The sequence below is a fragment of the Sciurus carolinensis genome, unplaced genomic scaffold (assembly GCF_902686445.1).
Source record: "Sciurus carolinensis unplaced genomic scaffold, mSciCar1.2, whole genome shotgun sequence".
Lineage (NCBI taxonomy): Eukaryota > Metazoa > Chordata > Mammalia > Rodentia > Sciuridae > Sciurus > Sciurus carolinensis.
The window spans coordinates 573,748-595,053 of record NW_025920216.1 but is presented as its reverse complement, the minus strand read 5'-3'; the positions used below and the strand labels follow the sequence as shown (position 1 = coordinate 595,053).

Genomic DNA, 21,306 nt, shown 5'->3' with positions numbered 1-21,306 from the left:
GTCACAGCCGGGTGTGATCTCGGCTCCAGGGTCCTGTCCAGGGTGGCCCGTGGCCGCAGCAGCCTCGCCTGGGACCCGGACTCCATGTGAAGAGGATGCCCGGCCAGCAGGCGCCCTGGAGAGTGGAGGGCGACAGAGGAGGACCCTCCGCTAGGGTGAGGGAGGCCGCGTGGGGAGGAGCCGCCTCCAGGTACTTCGGTGTCCACTGAGGCCACCGGCAACCCGCCACCTTGTTTCTCTCACGCGACTCTCTTTCTTCCCCAACTTCCAGCCTCGAAACCCCTGCTGCTTTCTTCCTGCTCCTGGCTGACAGCCCCAGGAGACCCTCCCGTGTTGCAAGCATTAAGTGAAGCAGTGTAACATAGGAAGGTGTCTCTAGTGGAGCAGTGGGGAGAGCAGTGACTTAGGGAGGCAGAAAGGCGCTCGGTCCTGTGGGCTCCAGGTTCCACACTGGGAGAGAGTTGGATCAGATCGCTTTTGGCCCCATGCGATATGTAACATGGACTGATTCCCAGTGACTGGGCCTTATCGCTAAAATGTATTGTTTGCATGCCACCTTTCAGGCTTGCCTGAACACTCGGTTCCTTTATTAGACTTCAGGAAACCATGAGATAGTCCTGTTGCACTTTTTGTTTTACAGATGAGAAAACTGTGCCCACAGGGGGTAAGCAGTTTCCAAAATGGCGACGCCTAAGTTTTTATTGAAAACCTAAATGTTTGCTGATGCATGGTGTGTGTGGAAATATGCTCACATTGCCATGTGAGCAGGGATGTGTATTCAGCTTGGATGAGAATGAATTTGACAGCTCTAAGGAATGTGAAGTAGCATGTGTTAAAGAAATGAGGATCTAGGAAATGTCAGTCCTAGATTACAACAGGATGTGTAAGAGGTTATGCTTGCTTTTTCCCTAATAACGAATACTTTTTGAGTTGAAATTGCTTTTGCTAATTTTGAGATATGGAACAAAGTATGGTGTTTGGTCCAGTTCAAGGTTTATTCAGTAGAATATCAGACACTTTTTTTTTTTTTTTTTTTTTTTTTTTTTTTTTTTTGCGGCAGTGTGGAAATGTGAGAGCAAGTTGATGACATCTTTCAGCTGGATACATTGCCCAAAGAAAACCTCAAATGTGTGCCAAGAAGCCAGTGATTCTATTGCAGAGAACTCCACGGAAATGTACAGGTATTGTGTTGAAAATATTCATCTTGGTTAAAAATGAGGTACTTTAAAATAGTATATTGTCCTTCTTTTTTTTGTTGTTTTCCAGTGACTCTGGATGCATCTTGGTAACTGTGGTGGAATCTCACTACTTTATTTTCTGTTTACCTCTGTGTTGTTTTGTGTGTCTGTGTGTTTTAAATTTTATATGTCTAAATTGCAGTTACCTTTATGTTGAGAGAATAAAATCAGGGAGACCTATTTAAAATTTTTTTGTAAAATTAAGCATTTTCCCCTGTTCATATAGATTGTAGATTGTTTTAAGTGTTGTCTCTAGCGGAGTCGAGTTGAAATGTTACAAAGTTGTATGCCCAACGACATTAGAGTCTTGCAGTAGAGTAATAAAAGGATACCATTCCTGAAAATCAGAAGTGTATACATTTTCCTGAGTTGGTTGATTATTGCATTTCGAGTTCTTTCTATCTATCTATCCTTTTTTCTTTCTTTCTTTCTTTCTTTCGTTTAACCTAGAGGAAATAAATGATAGTGCTTTATACTAGTGTAACTGGGTTATCTATTTTGGGGACTGGGGTGCATACCACGAATTGAACTCAGAGGCACTCAATCAGTGACCCACATCTCCAGCCCTGGTTTGTACTTTATTTAGAGATAGTTTCTCACTGAGTTGCTCAGCTCTTCGCTTTTGGTGAGGCTGGCTTAAAACTTGCAATCCTCCAGCCTCAGCCTTCTAAACCACTGGGATTACAGGCAAGGGTCAGCATGCCTGTTTGTGGATAAGCTCTTGAAGAAAAGAAGATAAGAAAACATTTTCCTGTGATAGAGGAATAAAGTAGACCATGATTCCAGGAGGACGTGATGCATAATTTGCCATGGATACTGCTTCCCAACATCCAATGTGGTGTAATGGATACCTTTTTCTAGCACCGTGTCATCAAATTTCTTTCCAATCAGTTCTGCCATATTTCTGCCAGCTTCTGAATTTCATTGTCTGCACTCTATGATGAGAGTCAAGAGAAAAGTAAAGATGTGATATAAATTGGTGAGTGTGGAAAGAATATTGAAATGGATTAATGACAATCACTGGTAATGTATCATGTGTTAGGAATACAGAGCACTTATCTCACAAATGGTCAACTTTCTATTTCTCTTTTGATACTGGAAATTGAAAACAGAGGGGCCTTTAAGACTGAGCATATCTCCAGTCCCACCCCCTTTTTTTTTTCAAGAAAGGGTGTCAAATTTCTTAGAAACTTGCTAAGTTTTTGAGGTGGACGTGGAACTTGTGTCTCATTTTTAACATGTCATTGGATGCTATTTTGTTTTTATTAATTGGGAGTAAGTACCTTTTCTTCTTAGTTGGAAGCATTAAGCAGGTAGGGTCATTGAAATGTTCACCAGACTTTGCTCTACAGTGCCCGGTGAATGTTTCTCTATGAAATTGTGTCCAGATGCCCTGCTCTGGCCAGGGCATCTAGGTCAGCTCTGCATCTAAGGGGGAGATCCCTTTGACTGACTCAAAGGAGGTTGTTATGTGTTTCTCACATTGATAGAAATGTCCACATACCACAGAAGTAGTCATGTCTTGTGGTGTCAGGAGGCAGGGGGAGATTTTCATGTCTCACAAGACACCCCTGGTTAGAGACTCTGGAGCCCAGCTTGATGTGGTGTTGAGGTGTTGTGTGGGAGTTAGTTCCACCATAACCACTACTGGGTCCTCAGAGGGACACACAACTGTGTGACACAATGTGGCTCTCGGAATTCCCTGAGGAAAGAGAATGTAGGAAGGCTCAGCCTGAGCACTGTGTCTGGTGTGGGCTTCTGCTCTAAACTGTGAATATCAAATGTGCTTAATTTCACTGGGCTCCCAGAATGAGAATCAAAATGAGTAGTGTCACCTGTGAGCCATGTGTGAACTATCATCAAGGTACATTTTAGATGTGATCACAACAAGAGTTTGAAAGGTGTTAGGGAGTCAGAGTTTAGGTTTCCTATTGTAATAAAAGTTTCTTTTTGTTACTCATAGTGAGTTGCATATATTCCTAAATACATACCCTCTCTCTGGCACTGCTCTGGTGCACAAGGGAATGTGGACATTAACTACAAATAGTTTTCTTATTCTAATTTTCATATGTAGACTTTCCTTGCTGACATCATTGATCTGGGACATCTAGTCGTAGAAGAAGAAAGTGTGGTAGCATCTTATAAGTTGCCAACAAAGTAGTCTTTAATCTGGAACCTAAGCTGTGATGCTTATTCAAATCCCTGAGAATGTATACAACTCCAGATTCTGACTTACCAGGGCTGGATTGGTGCCAACCGCCCATTCAGCCATTGTTTGAAGCACCTGTAGACTGTGAAGACTTTTGATGATGAGTTCATGTATGGAGGCTGAAATTCTTCATAGGTCTTTGCATTTGGCAAGTCACGGACAGTATCTCAGAAGGTAATCATTTACAACCATGTCCACAAAAGTCTCCTGTAGTGGGCATAACAGCTCCTGGATGGGTAAAGATTATATTTCCTGTTTTTGTACTTCAGAAAGCTAATAATGACATAGTATTATATCCTTTTTTCTTCCTTTTTTTTTTTTTTTTTTTTTTCTGTGCTGGGGATTGAACCCAGGGCCTTGTACTCTACCGACTGAGCTATCCCCCAGCCCTGAATTCAGGAATTTTACTGGTATCTTTTAATTTCCTGTTTCTCAATGATTATTTTAACATATGAAGATTTGCCTCCACTACAGTTTTAGCTCTTGACTTTCCCAGCAGCGGGCATCCAGGTCATCCTCAACTTCCAGTGAGCTAGGTGAGGGTACTGCAGGGAACATGAGCATAAATATCCCTCTGCATGTTTCCTTCTGAAGCTGCTTAAGCCTCATTAGGTTGTGTACCCACAGGTGGAATTTCTTGGTCAAAGAATGTATGTTTACTTTTTTTTTTTAAATGAATAACAAATTTTATTCTAAAAATAGGTCTCAGTAACAATGAAATACCAAAAGCTGGTCATTATAAAAGGAAAAAAGGTAACAGGAATTAAAAAAAAAAACTTCCAAGAATACAAATTTTATTACTGTAATATACTGCCAACTTTCTATCTGAATTATTCCTTTTATGGATCATCCAAGGAGGTTTTAGAAATCAAAGCATGGGCAAACAGCTTCTGCCTGACTGATATTTAAACATTTAAGTAAATACATTTTAAAGGAATGCAAAGAAAGTCAAACATTTGCTTAACAGAAGATAAATTTGTTCTTGAAATATATTTCAAAATAATAGTTTTGTATCATTGATTTTTTTCAATTTCTGCAGATTAAAAAAAAAAACAAAAAGTTTTACTGAAAGTACTGATATTTGAAGGTAACAAATTATACTGCTTACATACAGAGAAAGAACATAACTACATTCCAACCTAAAAAGCAGAGTAAACTCTCAAGGCAAAGTTTAAACAGTATTTTAAAAGTGGTTTTATATCTTCAAAGAGCTAAAGAAATAAGTATTCAAGAAAAACTTCAGACTGGTACTGAAATATCAAAAATGCAGGAGATAAAACAAGTTCAACTGAAAAGGCCCTCATCACTATAAAGTATTTAACTATAATATGTTGTAAAGATATGAATGCAGTGTTGTGCACATCCAATTAAGGCCTATTAATAACATACAACTTACCCATAAGCCCACAGTTCAAACTAATCTAACCATATGTTTCATAAAATTTCCTCCATATTGCATGTGTTGTGTAGATCCAATAATTTCCATATTTTGGATCATTTTTATCCATATCATCACATTAGTTGGCCAAAATGCACAGTAAGTAAACATGATTCTTGACATTTGTTTACTTTTTTTTAATTTGTTTTTCTTGTACACAAATGGAATACATACTTATTCTCTACATATGAAGTAAAGTCCTACCATTTGTGTAGTCATATTTTTACATAGAATAATAGTGTTTGACTCATTCTGTTATGTTTTTCTTCACCCCCACCCCTCCCAAATCTCTTTTCCTTCTATATTATCCCTCCTTCCTCCATACTTACCTCCCTACACCCCCACTTTGTGTCATCATTCATTGATCAGGGAGATCATTTGTCCTTTGGTTTTTTGAGATTGACTTATCTCATTTAGTATGATATTCTCCAATTTCATCCATTTGCCTGCAAATGCCATAATTTTATTCTTCTTTATGGCTGAGTAATATTCCATTGTATATATATACCACAGTTTCTCTATCCATTCATCAATTGAAGGACATCTAGGTTGGTTCCACAGTCTGCCTATTGTGAATTGAGCAGCTATGAACATTGATGTGGCTGCATCTCTGTAGTATGCTGATTTTAAGTCCCTTGGGTATAGGCCAAGGAGTGGGATAGCTGGGTCAAATGGTAGGTCCATTCCAAGTTTTCTATGGAATCTCCACACTGCTTTCCAGAGTGGCTGCACTAATTTGCAACCCCACCAGTAATGTATGAGTGTACCTTTTCCCCCATGTCCTCACCAAAACCTGTTGTTGCTTTTATTCTTGATAATCACCATTCTAATTGGGGTGAGATGGAATCTTAGGGTGGTTTTGATTTGCATTTCTCTTATTACTAGAGATGTCGCACATTTTTTTATAAATCTGTTGATTGTGTGTAGATCTTCTTCTGTGAAGTGTCTGTTCATTTCCTTAGCCCATTTGTTGATTGGGTTATTTGTGTTCTTGGTGTAGAGTTTTTTGAGTCCTTTATAGATTCTGGAGATTAGTGCTCTATCTGAAGTATAAGTGGCAAAGATTTTCTCCCACACTGTAGGCTCTTTCTTCACATTGCTCCTAGTTTCCTTTGCTGAGAGAAAGCTTTTTAGTTTGAATCTATCCCAGTTATTGATTCTTGCTTTTGTATATTTACTTTTTTGACTAAGTACTTCCAGGTGACTCTTCTGAATATTTCAAACTGTCCACATGTCACCTGCATTCTATCATCTAGCTTTCTACCTTTTGATGTGTAATGGATACAAAGTGACAGCACACTGTTTTCACTGGTATTTTTTCTTAACATGTCTCAAATGCTTTTCACTTTGGGGGGATTTTCTCTTGTGAAAATGAGGTTCCTCTTGATCCCCATGTCCATTCCTCTACTTGACTACTTTTTTCTTTTTGCTCATGAACGTTGTGTGGAGTATGTGGGATAGTTTGTCCATTACAAGCCCTATCAGGTCCTCTAGAACTTTCCTTTAGTAAAATTCCTAAACAGTAAGTAAGCACAGTAATTGGTGTACCAATATTAGAAGAAAAGTGTTGGATGATAGATTCAAAACACAAAGTTATACCTTATTATTTACAAAATAATAACAGTATTTACAAAATAATAAAAGAATGAAGCCATGACATAGACTGACATAAAATATATCTTCAGGACCTTAGATATTCTGTAATAAATCTGTATCTCTTGAAGTGTGGAATTGATCGTCTTTTGGTAATGAAAGGAAGCAAAGGTAGCAAAGCAAATGATAATCTGTTTACAATTTTCTGTGATTTGGTTGAAGTGGTAAAGTTGTATGTATTGATTAATAGGTCAAATAAGTTGATAATTGTTTTAGGTGCCATCAAACTGAGGTTTGTTGGCTGTGCATCAGGTTTCTGAGGAAAGCTAGGACTGTTCAGTGACATGGAGTCATCACTGTTGGGATAGCCATTTCAGACTCCTGCAGCCTGAGTGCAATCTTCAACAGGCAATGTATTCATTCCTTTTCCTAAACTTCAGGCTATATGTGCACATTTAAGAATGATTCCTAGCCATTTTCTCATCCTTTGGGTCATTCCTGCCATATATTTTGTGAGGCATTTTATGTGTGAGGCTTAAAAAATAGCAGAATATTTTCTAAAGAAAAACCTTGTGACTGTTATCATATAATATTTAATAGGTTTGTTCAGAAATCATAAATTATATTCAGAGTTATTTGCATCTGAGCCAGTTAAACATATTTGTAGGCATCCTGCAGAAGTGGAAGGTTTTATCTTTACATCTGTCATCGTGTTTTTTTTTTTTAATTCACAAATTGGCAGACCATTATATCAGATATGTAATTGGATGCCATTTAAATGACCCACTTTTAGATTTTAGGTATTTTTCCATTAATGCTGCATTTTTCACCACTTTGAAAAGCAGAAGGTCTAGGGTCAGCCTTCCAATGGTTAGGTGGAACCTGGTCTTCAGTTTGGCATATCCCTCCCTCAGTATCCCAGAGGTCATCTGCCTAGTCAGCGTCCTTACTCCTATTACTTCCCCGGCTTCCATAGTTACCACATGCCATATGTGAATCGGGGATCCACGTGTTACAACATTGCATTCTCTGATTATCACAAGTCCACCTTTCACTTAGCCATGCCTGACACAGCCGGTAATATTTACAAGCAAATGTTAGATTTTAAAAGATTCTATTTTATGTGCTCCTTTCTAAAAGAGAATTAGCACACATAATTATTTGTTAAAGTACACTGTATTGATTGTCGCCCTCTTGCTCCAGTCTTCAGGTGGATGCTCAGGGGCCCCTTGGCTCCGCCTGCAGGCGAGATGCTCCTGGGGAGCTGGCTCGGCTCCCAAGTGCCCAGAAATGCCACAACTTCTCATCATCATACCCATGAATCTCCACCAGAGCAGGGAATAAAATATTTATTTCAAAAAGTGATGAAAGGAAGGTATGGAAATTGGAACTTTGACTATTTACAACTAAGAAAAATACAGGAAATTTTAAGTGTGAGTGAAGATTAAAAATCATATTACAGGGACAAAACCAATTAGCAGTGACTATTCATAATGAAAACTTCATTGCCAGCAGACATGAAGACAATTTAATTCTCAGAACAGAGTTCAATTTATGCCAGTTACTTTTGAGGACCTATTTATGTCTTTAATTATATATCCACAGCACTTTTTGAAACATATCCTCTGAAAGGAAATGTGGAAATTTGAAAAGATATCTAGTCCATGTTTCAATTTTTAACTTGACCAATTTCAAATGTAGCATTGAATTAAACTTCTGGTCAAAAATTTGTATAGATAAGACATTTAAAATTAAAGGACAAGTTTCTAAAAGTGCTCCATTTGAGAGTGTCTTTACAAAATGTCTATTATTCTTAAATTAAAAAATATTTCTTCTTGTGCCCAAACATAAAATGTTAATGATTGTGGGGAGGTTCTTACCCACTATTGCTTAATAAATATTTGGATATAGGTTTCTGGGAAGTATGCTACATGTGTAATTAAACTTCTCTAGCCAGGTCTCTACCCTGATTAGTTACCAGTGTGTTTATATTGGTGGTAAAAATATGAATATAGTGAAACTCATCAAAACTTTAGTATTGGTTGCAATGCCAGAAATCATCAATATGCTCCTTTTTCAAAGAACCCTTACAAAGATGAACAATGGGGGAAAGTGCTATTATAATGCTCTAAGCTTAACTACCATCCAAATAATTCATAGGCAAAACAAGCCTTGCAAGTATAAATTATGTAAAGGAGCACTTAATCAAATTGCAAAACTTACTCAATAGAAGAGAATTCATAGTGGAAGGGAGCCCTATGAATTTAAAAAATGTATTACAGCATTTCATTGTTCAAACCTTTCTAAACCTCATAGATACCATGATAGTGATAAGCCCTACAAATCTGAAGAATGTGGCAGAATTTTTAAACAATGATCATCCCCTGTTAAGCATCAGAGGATTCGTGTTTGGGTGAAGCTCTGCAAGAGTAAAGAATGTGACAAAGCCATTAACAATTGCTCAACCCTTTCTAAACATCTCAGGTGGCATAGCAGTGACAATAAAAAAAGCTCATGTGATACTCAACACCAGATACTTTGTACTGGAGACAGATCCTACAAATGTACACTATGTGCCAAAGCCTTAAAGAATTTTTCAGTCCTTACTCAACGCCAGAGTACTCATGCTGGAAAGAAGAAGTACAACTGTGAAGAATGTGGCAAAGTTTTTCATATAAGATCATTGCTTACTGCACACCAGAGAATTCGTATAGGAGAGAGGCCCTACAAATGTGAAGAATGTGGAAAAAGTTTTTTTCAAAGCTCAAAGCTTACTCTGCATGAGAGAATTCATACTCGAGAGAACTCCTACAACTGTGAAGCATGTGGCAAAGGTTTTCGTTACAGATCAAACCTTTTGATACACAAGAGATTTTATACTGGAGAAAAACCCTACAAATGCAAAGAATGTGGCAAAGCTTTTAGTCAAAGAGCAGGCATTGCTGTACACCAGGGAATTCGTACTGGAGAGAAGCCCTACACATGTGAGGAATGTGGCAATGGTTTTAACCAAAGATCATCTTTTAAGGAACACCAGAAGATTCATACAGGAGAGAGGCTCTACACATATGAAGAATGTGGCAAAGGTTTTAAATGTAGATCATATATTAAGAAACACCAGACAATTCATACTGCAGAGAAGCCCTACAACTGTGAAGCATGTGGCAAAGGTTTTTGATACAGATCAAACCTTTGGATACACAAGAGATTTCACACTGGAAAAAAACCCTACAAATGCGAAGAATGTGGCAAAGGATTTAAGCAAGGAGCACATCTTAAAGAACACCAGAAAATTTGTTCTAGAGAGAAGTCCTACAAATCTTAAAAATGTAACAAAATTTTAATGAAATGCAAAAACGTATTCATACTGGAGAGAAACCCTACCAATGTGGAGGATGTGGCAAAGCTTTTAATCAAGAATCCTACCTTATTTACTACCAGGGAATTCATACAGGAAATAATCCCCTAACATGTGGAGAATGTGGCAAAGGCTTTCATTACAGATCAAACCTTACTGTACACCAGAGAATTCATACTGGAGAGAAGCCCTACAAATGTGGAGAATGTGGCAAAGGTTTTTGTCGAAAAGCAAACCGTAATAGCCACCAAAGAATTCATACTGGAGAGAAGCCTTACAGATGTAAAAAATGTGGTAAATGTTTTTCTCAAACATGGCAACTTAAAGTACACCAGAGGACTCATACTGCAGAGAAGCCATAGAACTGTAAAGAATGTGGCAAAGCTTTTAATCAAAGATCAAAGCTTGCTGAACATGAGAGGATTCATACTGGACACTGGTCCTACACATGTGAAGAATGTGGCAAAGATTTTTGTTACAGATCAAACTTTATTCAACACCAGAAAATTCATACTGGAGAGAAGCCCTAGCAATGTGAAGAATGTGGGAAAGGTTTGAAATAAAGAGCACATCTTGAAGATCACCAGAAAATTCATACTGGAGAGAAGCCCTGCATATGTGAAGAATGTGGCAAAGGTTTTAAAGGTCATATTTTGAGAAACATAAGAGAATTTATACTGGAGAGCAGCCCTTCAAATGTGAAGAATGTGACAAAACTTTTTGTTGTAGGTCAGTACTTGCTCAAAACCAGAAAGTTCATACTGGAGAGAAACCTTTCAAATGTGAAGAATGTGGCAAAGGTTTAATCCAAAGCTTATACTTTATTGATCACCGGAGAATTCATACTGGAGAGAAGACATAGCATTGTAAAGAAAATGGCAAAGATTTTGATTGAAGTTCATGCTTTACATCAAAAAATTCATACTGGAGAAGACCTTTGTAAATGAAACATTGTGCCAGTGACTCTAAGGATGTTTAAACCATTATTCCACACCAGAGGAATTATAGCAAGTAGAAATAGAAATGTTAAAAAAAGTGACAAAGTTCCCCACAGTTGTTTATTCACACCTTATTTCACCCCTGAAAATTCATACTTTGAAAGTGTAAGTGGAAAAATTATCACCAAACTTTTAGTCATCATTCAAGCATTACTAATAATTCAAATTCATAGTGCATAGAAACCCTAAAATTGTAAGTAATGTGTCCAAGCAATTAATCAAATATCAAACATTCTTCAAAATATGAAATTTCATACCTGTAGTGAACGTGGAATAACATTTGTCCAAAATATATACCATTGATACAAAATACTTAAAATAAAAATCCTTTTCAAACATAAAAAAAAATTAAAAATAAAAAAAAAAGAACACTGTGTTTTAAGTGTCCTCCATTGAAAAGTTGACACGTCTCTGACACACTTTTTATTTGGGGGGTATTATTTATAGGGAATTACAGCAGGTATGTGATAGTGAAATAAGAAGTCTTCTATCCATTTTATTCTTTTCCTCATCATTTTTGTGAATGATGTTTCCCACTTGTATGAAGCAGCTGGTGTCGCCTGCTGCTTGCATGTGTGCATATTATGCTTGACACTATTATTGTACTTGGTGAGTGGCAGGAAGTCAGTACTGAAGTTGAGCTCTTATTTTCTAGCAGCTGTGCTCAAGATCTTTGGTGTGCCTTCTGCAGTTTTGGCCGTGCTCTTCAAGTTCTTCAAGGTGAATGCCTGGTCCTCAGAATCATGGCGTCTGCCCTTAGAGCATGTAAAGCATTGTTTCATGAGTGTGCGAAATGATCATGTGCAAGGTTCCTGAGAGGAGAGATCATTGATAATGGACTCTGTGTGCCTCACCAATGAACTGTTTTTTCTTCTTTGGTTTTCAGGAAGAAAGTGCCTTCAAACACCTGTGCACCTGGGAATCCAGGCATCTGCTTCACTTCAGAAGAAGCATTCATGATTCATTTCAAGAAGACTTGAGCAGGAAGAACTGAGCTTCAGGTATACCGCAGGTACCTTGCATTGCAGATGGGTTAGAAGAGAGAAGAGCTGCTTCATGGGATTTTATCACATTTTTCCTGAAAGTCCCACACACAGGTGAGTCCCCAACATATTTAGAAGCCATTTCCCAACCTTTTTAATGGAATTGAATCAGAACCCCTGATGCTGTGTAAGAGCCATAATTAGTTTGGATGTTAATTATGTATTTCATTCCTGAGCTCATTGCTCAATCCAGCCTTTTTGCCTTGAGTACGTGAGCTTCTACTCAAATCACAGGCAGTGCTCTTGCTTTGTGAGAATATCACCCTGATTCAGTGAGCCCAATGCAGGCTGCAGCCACTCAGTGTTCTTGTGAAGGCCTATTTGTGTGGCTGGTCTCTGGCATCCTCGTCCAGCCCTGCTTAGAGTCGGGGGTTAAGGGTCCAGGCAGGTACCTTGTTACTCTTGACCTACCTTGCCATTGGGCTTCTCCAGTGTCCCTGGACTTTAGCCTGCCCTTGTGACCTGGGCTCAGTGAATCTGAGGTTTGGAATCCCACTGTGTGTCCAGATTCTAGGCACTCCAGCAGCCTCATAACTGGTACAACCTTTCCTAATTTTGTTTGAGTGTGAGAATTCTCCCACCCATCCTCCTCCATACTTATCACACATTTTATAACTTCACACATGAGGACCTTTATTCATTGACTTAGGTTTTTTTTTTTTTTTTTTTTTTTTTTTTTTGCGGTGCTGGGGATTGAACCCAGAGCCTTGTGCTTGCAAGGCAAGCACTCTAACAACTGAGCTATAGCCCCAGCCCTGTCTTATTTCTTAGTGATGATGGTTTCTAAGACTTTGTCACTAATTCAAGGTCATACCACTTGCATGGTAGGTCTAGAGCACTGATCTTCCTAATATAGTTTGCATGACTCTCTCATTTAGACTATGACTACCTCTGAAACACACACTACATTTGGAGTGTCAAAACTCTTGACACTGCTTCTTTGGCAAGTATGCATTCTCTTCCAATTTGGAATGTCTTAAACATTGCTGTTTGGATGTTTGTGTAGGTAATGCAGAAGAAATTTCATTTAAAATATAGAAAACACAACAAATAACAGTCCTATTTTTTACACTAAGCACCTGTACTTAATATCCCTTTCTTTTTGCTTCTATGAGTTGCTCCTTTGAACTTTTGAAGAAAAATTTGCTGGAGAGCAAGGTCTCAAGAAGTAAAAGTCAAGTCATTCTCAGTGTTTTGAAGTGAAGAATGTGTTCAGGATGTGAATGCTTTCCAGCCAATACCCATCTATGGCTTCATCACAGATCAATTAGAGGGTTCTCTTGGGTAAACTGTTCGATCCCAGTAACAAAGGCACCAGCCCCTGTAGTGTGTGCCTAGCTGTTTCCCCACATTGGCTGACTTGGCACTTTTCATGCCTCATGACTGACACTGTGTAGTCATTAGAGTGTCTGTGGCCCAGATGTGATCTGCATGGCCAACATGCCACAGGCCTGGTGCAGGCAGGTCCTCGGCTGCTCCAACAAACCCTGCAAACTAGGTGCCATACAGCAGAAGAGAGGCCTTCTGTCCAGTTCCAGACGCTCCAGGCAAGAAATGTGGGCTCTCCCAGTACCACAGTCCCTCACAGGGTTCCCAGGTAGTGTCCTCCCCAACTCTCCCAGCTCTTTCCCACTCTCCTGCTACTGCCCACAATTTGTTTTCCTTTCTGGGCTGTCTAATCTCTGCCTCAAACCTCACATACCCTGTTTACCCGAGCCTCCCTGGGTCTCTTCATCCAAACTCCCATTTCTACAAGAATTGCAGACATTGGATTTGGGACCTGTTTAAACTGTGTTCCTTCATATGAACTCTCCTTAGCTTGATCAGTGTGCAAAGACTGTTTCCCCACAAGCTTGCACCCACTTTTGGGCAAATGAGAACTTTCAGGGGACACTCTTCTCTCAAGTACACTGGCCTTATTTCAGAGCTCTCCCCAATGAGGCTTCCTAGTATCCCTTGTCCTAATTGGTGTCATGGTAGGTTTCGTCTTCCTGACTGAGAGGATATAGTGACCTGGCAATTCACTCTCTCTGAAAACAGCAGCTCTCTGCAGTGTTCCCCAAGGGCTCTGCAGAGCTTTGCATTTGAGCTATTCTCTGACATGTGCAACGTATCCTAGAAAGTGGACTCACCCCCTCCTTCCTGAAAGCCCAATGCTTGATACTCTTTGAAGTAAGTTGTTATTTTGGATTCTTTCTTTAATGGGCAAGTGCTTAAATCCTCTCCTTGAAAGTTTGCAGGCCTAAAGACCAGATGTGTCCGGAATTTGACTTGAAGGATATCAGCTCCTCTAAGCCCTCATCTTGGTGGTAGTTGTTCCTCCCCTGGATGCAAAGCAAGAAAATGCAGTTGGTCCTGTGTCCATCCTCCTCCTTCCACAGACCCAGCAGCTGCAAATCAAAAGTATCAGGAAAGAAATTGTATCTCTGTGGACATTTACTTGTCATTGTTTCCTAGATCATACAGGGTTATGGAGAATTACATAGTGGTTTTACTGTATTAGGTGCGAGAAACATCATTATGGGTAGAAGATATGGAAATACTCTGGCATTTTTAAAAGAAACTTGAGCATGTGAGGACTGTGGCATTCTCTGTGTACTTGGAACAGACCTCCCATGTATTTCCTGTGATGTTTCTGATTTCCAGACTTGAGAACCTTTAGGGCTTCACTGTGAGTCAGCCCCATTGAAACGCAGTATGTGGGCAGTCAGAGGTGATGTGCAGAACCTCAGTAAGGGCTTGAAAGGCCACATCCCACACCGTGACCAGGAACAGAGAAGGGAGCCCTCTCCCCATGTTGTAAGTTTATCTATTGTTTAATAACAAGATCATGTCTTGGGAAATTTTGAACACATTCTGAATAATTCCCATTCATTTGGATGATCTGGGAAGCATAGGTTTCATTGCTTTTTCTCCCGTATGATGTGTTACCAGGTGGGAACTTGAAGACATGATCAGGCCATGGAGTCTTCTCATTTGGGATGGGGTTACTCAAAGAAATCCTTGTTCCTGTTTTACCTTCTGCCACAGGAGGACACAAGAAGGTTTTCAGATGTGGGTACCTGACTTGCAGCCTGCAGAATTTGAGAAATAAACCTTGTGGTATAAATTACGCAGTTTTCTGTATTCTGCCATCTTAACCCACACAGTTCTTTGAGAGTCGATCAGCAATTCCCTTATTTTTAAATTCTGGTAAAATACACCAAACATCCCTTTTTAATTCAGAGGCTTTAAGCATAGGCATGTTGCTGTCTAGACATCACCACCGTCGCTCTCCAGAACTCAGGTGGACATACTGACCAGACTGACTTCGAGTCCCTTCCACAGGCCCAAGAAAGGAACATTCTTCTTTATGTTTTTATGAACAGGATTATTGGGAATCTGAGTTAAATCCTACAAAATTTGTCTTTCTTGAACAATGTCATTTTCAAAAGGGTATGGCTCACCCCCTCTCCTGGGGATCCAGGTCCACTACCAATTCTGCAGGTGTGTCAATCTCGGTCTCAGTGTCAGGCAGTGGTCATTTTGCATATGAGCTGTGTGAACAAGTCAGTGGGCAGCTGTGACCCCAGGATCTAGGCTATTGGATCCCAGTCTGTGGGTTTCCCCATCCTCCAGGTCTTTGCAGACTGATGTGCACCAAGGTCGTGTGCAGGGTGGGTTCAGGAGGTTCTTGTAGGATGTGTCCTGAGATGGTAGGAGGGGCCATCCCAGTGGTGGAGAGGACGCTTTTTTCTAGCCAGGTGTTGTGTCATGGGTCATGTTAGACTAGAAGTATGAGCAATGCCTAGATTGTCCTGGTCTCTGTGGGCCCAGCCTAGGAGCTGACAACTGGTGTGGCCTCCTAAATACTAAGACTCAGGAATCCCAGAGTAAAGGGTAGTCCAGAGCCAGTGGAACCTGAGCGTCTTTAAGAGGACTTTTGTGCTGGGAGGCAGGTTAACATTGTTGTGATGATACCTGAGGCAGATATGCGTGCTTCAAGGCCAGGTGGAGTTGCTGAGGAGCAGTCTGGGATGGCATGTGGCTTCCCCACCTCCACACACCTGGGGCATCCCGGGGCTCTGAGAAGCACAGCAGCAGGATGAGTACTGAGGGAGTCCACTGTCTCTGCAGAGTGAATGGGCTGTATTCAGGGCCCCCAGCAATTCCATGTCACACCATCTGATCCCAGAGTCCTGAGCATCTTGTTGAGGCTCAGTCTCTTGCCACATTTCTCTACCTTGCAGAACCCTCTTGGCTCCCTCTGCACTCATTTCCTTGAAAATCAAACTGTGTACAGTGGGCTACACATCATCCAGAGCTACCCAGACATATTCCACAGTGCCACCATCTCTTTGTGGGACATGGACAGTTGAACATAGCAGATTGGTGGGTGGGCCACAAACACCCGGGGATCCATGTTCAAATCACATCAGGAGAATCAAGAAACTGAGGAAGCAGAGAGGGAGGATTGATCAAGGCAGATGGCTCGGGAGGTCAGAGTACAGAGTGCAATGGAGAGTTCTGTTAGGGGCGGTTTTGTGATTTGGAAATAGTGTGCTGGTGGTGGCTGGGGTGTCTCCATGCTTCCCAAAGCCTTCACACGTGGAAGATGCCCCAGAGTGTTCATGAACAGATACAGTGGGAGGTCCATCGGTCACCTTTTTCCTGTTGAAGTATGATGCCCCCTTTGTGTTTAGGAGCATTCTAAGGGAAAGCCTCACTTCTGTTTAAAAAAAAAATTGTGGGGAGAAAAAAGGTGCAAGGACCTGTGACCCAAGGACAAACATGTTCCCAGAATTTTCTGGTGGACGTAGTTGTCCATTCGTCCATCCATCCATCACCACTAATCTTCTTGGGTATTTCAAAAGTGCTCTCCTTTTCCTGGGTTTCCTGAAGAGAAATCATCTTGGGGTCTCAGTGGAATAGGGACGTGTTCAGCAGAGGGCGTTGGTACACTGAGTATCTCAGAGGCAGTCCTTTTTGGAACCCAATGGTCCTCATTTTGAAATGGGCTAGGGTACTAACCATGGTTAGGGTGAGGACACCCTGGGACCTGCAGAGGGAAAGAGGGACAGTAGAGACTGATATTGCCCCTGGATTTGAGAGGACTTAATTTTGCGCCTGGGAACCTGAAACCTCATTACCTTAGGACACACACACTCAGGTCAAGGTTTTGAGAGCAGTGTCCTTTCTGGGGTACAGGGCTGGTTTTAGCACCAGGAATTTCACTGCTCTCCATTGTAGTGGAGCAACTGGACCCAGGGAAGAGAGCCTGTGGTCTTGCTTTGTCCACAGCAACCCATGTCATGGGTCCTCTCATCACCAGCATTTCTGGATAAAAGAAGCCACTCAGACAGGGCTTTCCAATGAATTCTCTTCTGTTCACTCATTAATGTGGTCTGGCAGTTACCCATCCAAGGGTCCTGTCTGCATGGACATGACTCAGTCACCACCATGAGTTCTACCCTACAGTGGCTGCACATATGCAACATCTGAAAGCAAATGCACATGAAAGAAAAGAGCAATATCCAAGGCCAAAAGAGGATCAGGTGTGACAAGGAAAGCAGGATTCACTGGGGTGTGGGGGATGGGCTCAGTGTGGTGGCATTGCCTCTGGAACCAGAATGATATGAGGTGGTCAACCCTGCACATTGTGGGAGCAGTGTGTTGGGGAAGGTGTAGCCATACAGAAATTGGGAAACAGGATTGAATTTGGCCATAGGAGGAGGTTGGATTCATGGCCAATGTGGCTTGGAGGGCACAGGCAGACAGGGATAGGCTAGTGCACACCCCAAAGCATGGAGGCTGCCTTGATGTTCACGGTTCTGAAACACCAGCCCTCTAAGCCATGACTAACAACTACAGGCATCGATGAGGTCAGTTTCTGTGCACCTGCATCCAAGGGTCTCAGCTGGATACCTGTTTTCAGGAGGCTGGAACTAAAGCCTCCTTTGAGGCTCAGCTGGGAGGATCTGCCTCTGGGCTCATGCCTGTGTTCCTCAGAGGATCCCATTTGGCTGAGACTTAGTGGTTCTCTGAAGGGAGGATGGGACACTGTCATGTCTTTCTTATAGGACGGTGTCCACAGGACAGCTCATGATGGATAAATGTTGACTGCCTGGATCAAGAATGAAAATGAGACTGGGAAGCAATACTGGAGATAGGGTTCCAGACAGAAGCCATAGGCTTCCCATTCTCCCATCCTGGAGATGATATGCCATCACCATTTCCTGCTTCTAGTCCAATGGATCCAGAGACAGAGTCTGATCCACCTCCAGGAGAGGATGTTCTGGCTTTGGGCAGCAGGGTGCTGTGGTACCACAGAGTATCTGTGAGGCCCCCCCCCCTCATAGCCTGAAAAGAGGCACTTGGGCAATTTGAAGTCTCATGAGAGGCCTTGGGTGGTCTGTGTCAGAGAGGTCCGCCTCTGAATCTCCATCCACTCCAGCTTGTCATGGTGTAGAGTGGGAACAGCAGCCAAAAGGGACTAACCTTGTCCAGAATTCTATGTGGGACACAAGCCTGATTGAGTTGGGGTGCATTCTTTGTCCAGTTCTTGTGGTTGTACCATTTCTAAGTTTGTGCCTTCATAACCTACGATTCCTGTCTATTGTTTTCAGAGATAGTACAGTTATTTATAGGCAAATATATCCAATGACAACCTAGAAATAGAAGGCTACATCCATACCCTGAAATGTTGGGGACACTGGGGAACCCAAGAGAGGCACAAAGTTTGGTCCAGCATCACAGAACTGGTGAGAAGAAGAGTCTGCTCGTGAATTCAGATTTGAATCCTCACACTGGAACTCTATTGGGAGCCAAGGTGGGTAGTGTCTGGTGGGTGTAGTTGTTGGTGAACATGTGTTCAGTTGTGCACTTGATGTGGTTTGAGGTGGGAGCAATCAGCAGCCCTTGTGGTTTTGGGAGTATTCTTGTGTCAATAAGAGGATCAGGTAGAGGCAGCACAGGACGTGACCTCAGTGCCTTGACAATGGATCAAATGGAACATGGAACCCAGGTAAACAGGCACCCACTTCACTGAGCAACCCGTCCCAGCTCAGTGTGTTGGAGACACTGGAGTGAGAGGGATGTTCTCTTGTTGTTTCAAAAAATGTTGAGCCTTAGGCCCCCAGGAATCTCACGGGGACCACCGTGCTCTTGTGTGGGAAGAGGGGGTGAGGTTTCGTTTTAGACGCCAGAGTCTGGGGACACTTTCCCAGAGAAGCTCAACAGCAACACTGAGCAGCACAGGACAGGTGAGCAGAGCAGGCCCTCATTTAGGATCCCTCATGAATGGCCCACCACTCACACTCTGGCTCTGTGTGTGTGTGTGTGTGTGTGTGTGTGTGTGTGTGTGTGCCAATGAGAACTGTCCCATTCTGATGTTACTTCATTATATTGGGATAAAGCATTTTTCTGTTTGCTACCATTTCCATTTTTGATCCCACCATTCTTGGTCCCAAACCAGGGTGAAAATGATCTGGTTCCGAACACGGATGAGCCCTGTGGGATAGAGACCCTTGAAGGTAACAGAGAGGCAGAGCTCATGAACCAGCTGGTGCCTGTCTTTTTTGGTAGGAACCCAGACTGGGGCAGCACCTTCAGGTCTATTTACTCAGGTTTCATCACCAGCCAGCAGGTGCTGGAGCTGCTCTTCCCAAGGTAAGACCGTACCTCCGAGACCAAGTGTACCATCACCTCATGCTTGGGTCTTGAGGAAGCCATGTATCTCTCAGAGAACCAAATGCTTTGTGAGACCTAGAAGGATCAGAGGACCAAGCTCATAGTATACTGTCGGCACCAAATGGGTGGCGGTGGGGAGTGACCTTGCCTTCTCAGGCAGACGAAAGCACCCTCTCTCGCCACCTGGTCCACAGAGGTGTGTGGAGCAGCCTACACACATTGGGCTCTACTGTTTGAGGCTGTGTACTCAGCTCAATTCCAGGTGGGCTCAGTGAGCCCTGGGGTTTCTTTCTGGCTGCTTGTTCCCTTCTTGCATGGAGAAGCTCTGTGCTAGGGGCCTGACTTTCTTTAGGCCTTTGGGAAAGCACTTTTGCATTAGAAAAGATGTTCCAGATTCCATAGTGCTGCAGAACTTCCCTTCTTAGTTACAGCCAGACAGGAGTTGGGGGCTGGAAGCTCCCATGCCCAGTGAGATATGTGTGAAGTAGATGTTTGGTCTCCCTCTTGAATGAACATACAGAAAGCACCCACTGTGGGAAGACATGTTGAAAGGCATTATGACAATTCAGTTGAAAATGTGGTAAAAATCTGCTATCTTGTCTCTTTTGATGGTATCAGAAGTAGGCTATCTGCATGTGTCACCATCCGTTCCTCCTTTAGACAGGACTGCATCTTGTCCTACCCCAATGAACATAGTAGACCAAGAGACCATCGTCAACATGAGGTGGAATGTGGCCAAAAGTGAGGGCTGCTGTTTCCAGATTAGTAAGCTGCCAGGTTGTAAGTTTTTTGTACAGAGAGTTGTCCTGTCACTGTGTACAGCCACCGTGTCTTGGCTGTGGTGGACTGGCCTGTGCAGAGACAGTAAGGCAGAGGCTGCCAAGGCCAGTTTTCGTGGTGGGGACTGTGGGGAAGAGCGTCCAGGCTTCTGCTGACTGCAGACCTGCTTGTTCACAGTGCCGTGCCCATCAACCCGGGTACCTGGATGGAGCAGTACAGCGAGGCTTTCCATCAGCCTCCAGGCCTCATGATTCTCCAGCTGCTGCTGCCTTACCTTCAACTGTACATGGGTGGCTTGAATCTGGAGCGCCAAGCACACCACCTGCTGGCACAGCTGGAGGATGGCAAGTCCAGTGAGGCAGAGCCTGAGTGCCAGGAGGCCCAGGGTGTGTACATAAGGGTGTAGAGAGGTCAGAGTTTGGTCCCAGAGGGGGGAATGCATATGGTTGCTGTTGGGCTTGGAACAAGGAGAAGCCATTGCCCACTCAGGCCATGCCCCTGTCTGGGAAGAGGACCAGCGTGGGCTCAGGGGCTGAGGTCTTCATGGCAGACAGTGTGGATTATCTGTTTTTGCAAAGCTCAAGGCTAGCCTGTCATGTTGGAATCTTTTCTCCTCTAGTGACAGGCTCACTTCCAATGCCCAACCCAGGGCTAGAGCCTCATCAAGGAGCTGCTCTGGTGGCCAGTGAAGGAGCAGCACCATCACCAGAGGCAGAGCTCTAGTCCAGTTCCTCTGAGGTCTCTGCTCCGAGCTCCACAGTACCTCTGTACAACCAGCGAGTGGGAGACAGCTGCTCCATTCATGTCCATCTAGAATATCAAAGACAAATGGAGTATAAGAACATCGTGGTGAGCCATTCAGCAGGGGATCCCCTGGGCTCCCTCCCTGGGGAAGGCAGAGAACATAGCTTGGACTAGGCCTGCCTTCATGAATTAGAGCTTCTGGAAGGTAAATAAGATTGAAGAGGATGAAGAAGACAG

The 21,306-nt window shown here is 42.5% G+C and overlaps 1 long non-coding RNA gene across 1 annotated transcript; it reads left to right on the top strand.

The window, feature by feature from the left end:
• The first annotated feature begins 3,934 nt into the window (after positions 1-3,934).
• On the top strand, positions 3,935-20,673 carry LOC124975144 (uncharacterized). The gene is made up of 4 exons (XR_007106852.1): positions 3,935-3,983; positions 11,721-11,931; positions 19,331-19,524; positions 20,503-20,673. It is a non-coding gene; the product is annotated as an uncharacterized LOC124975144 (long non-coding RNA).
• Positions 20,674-21,306: the final 633 nt, after the last annotated feature.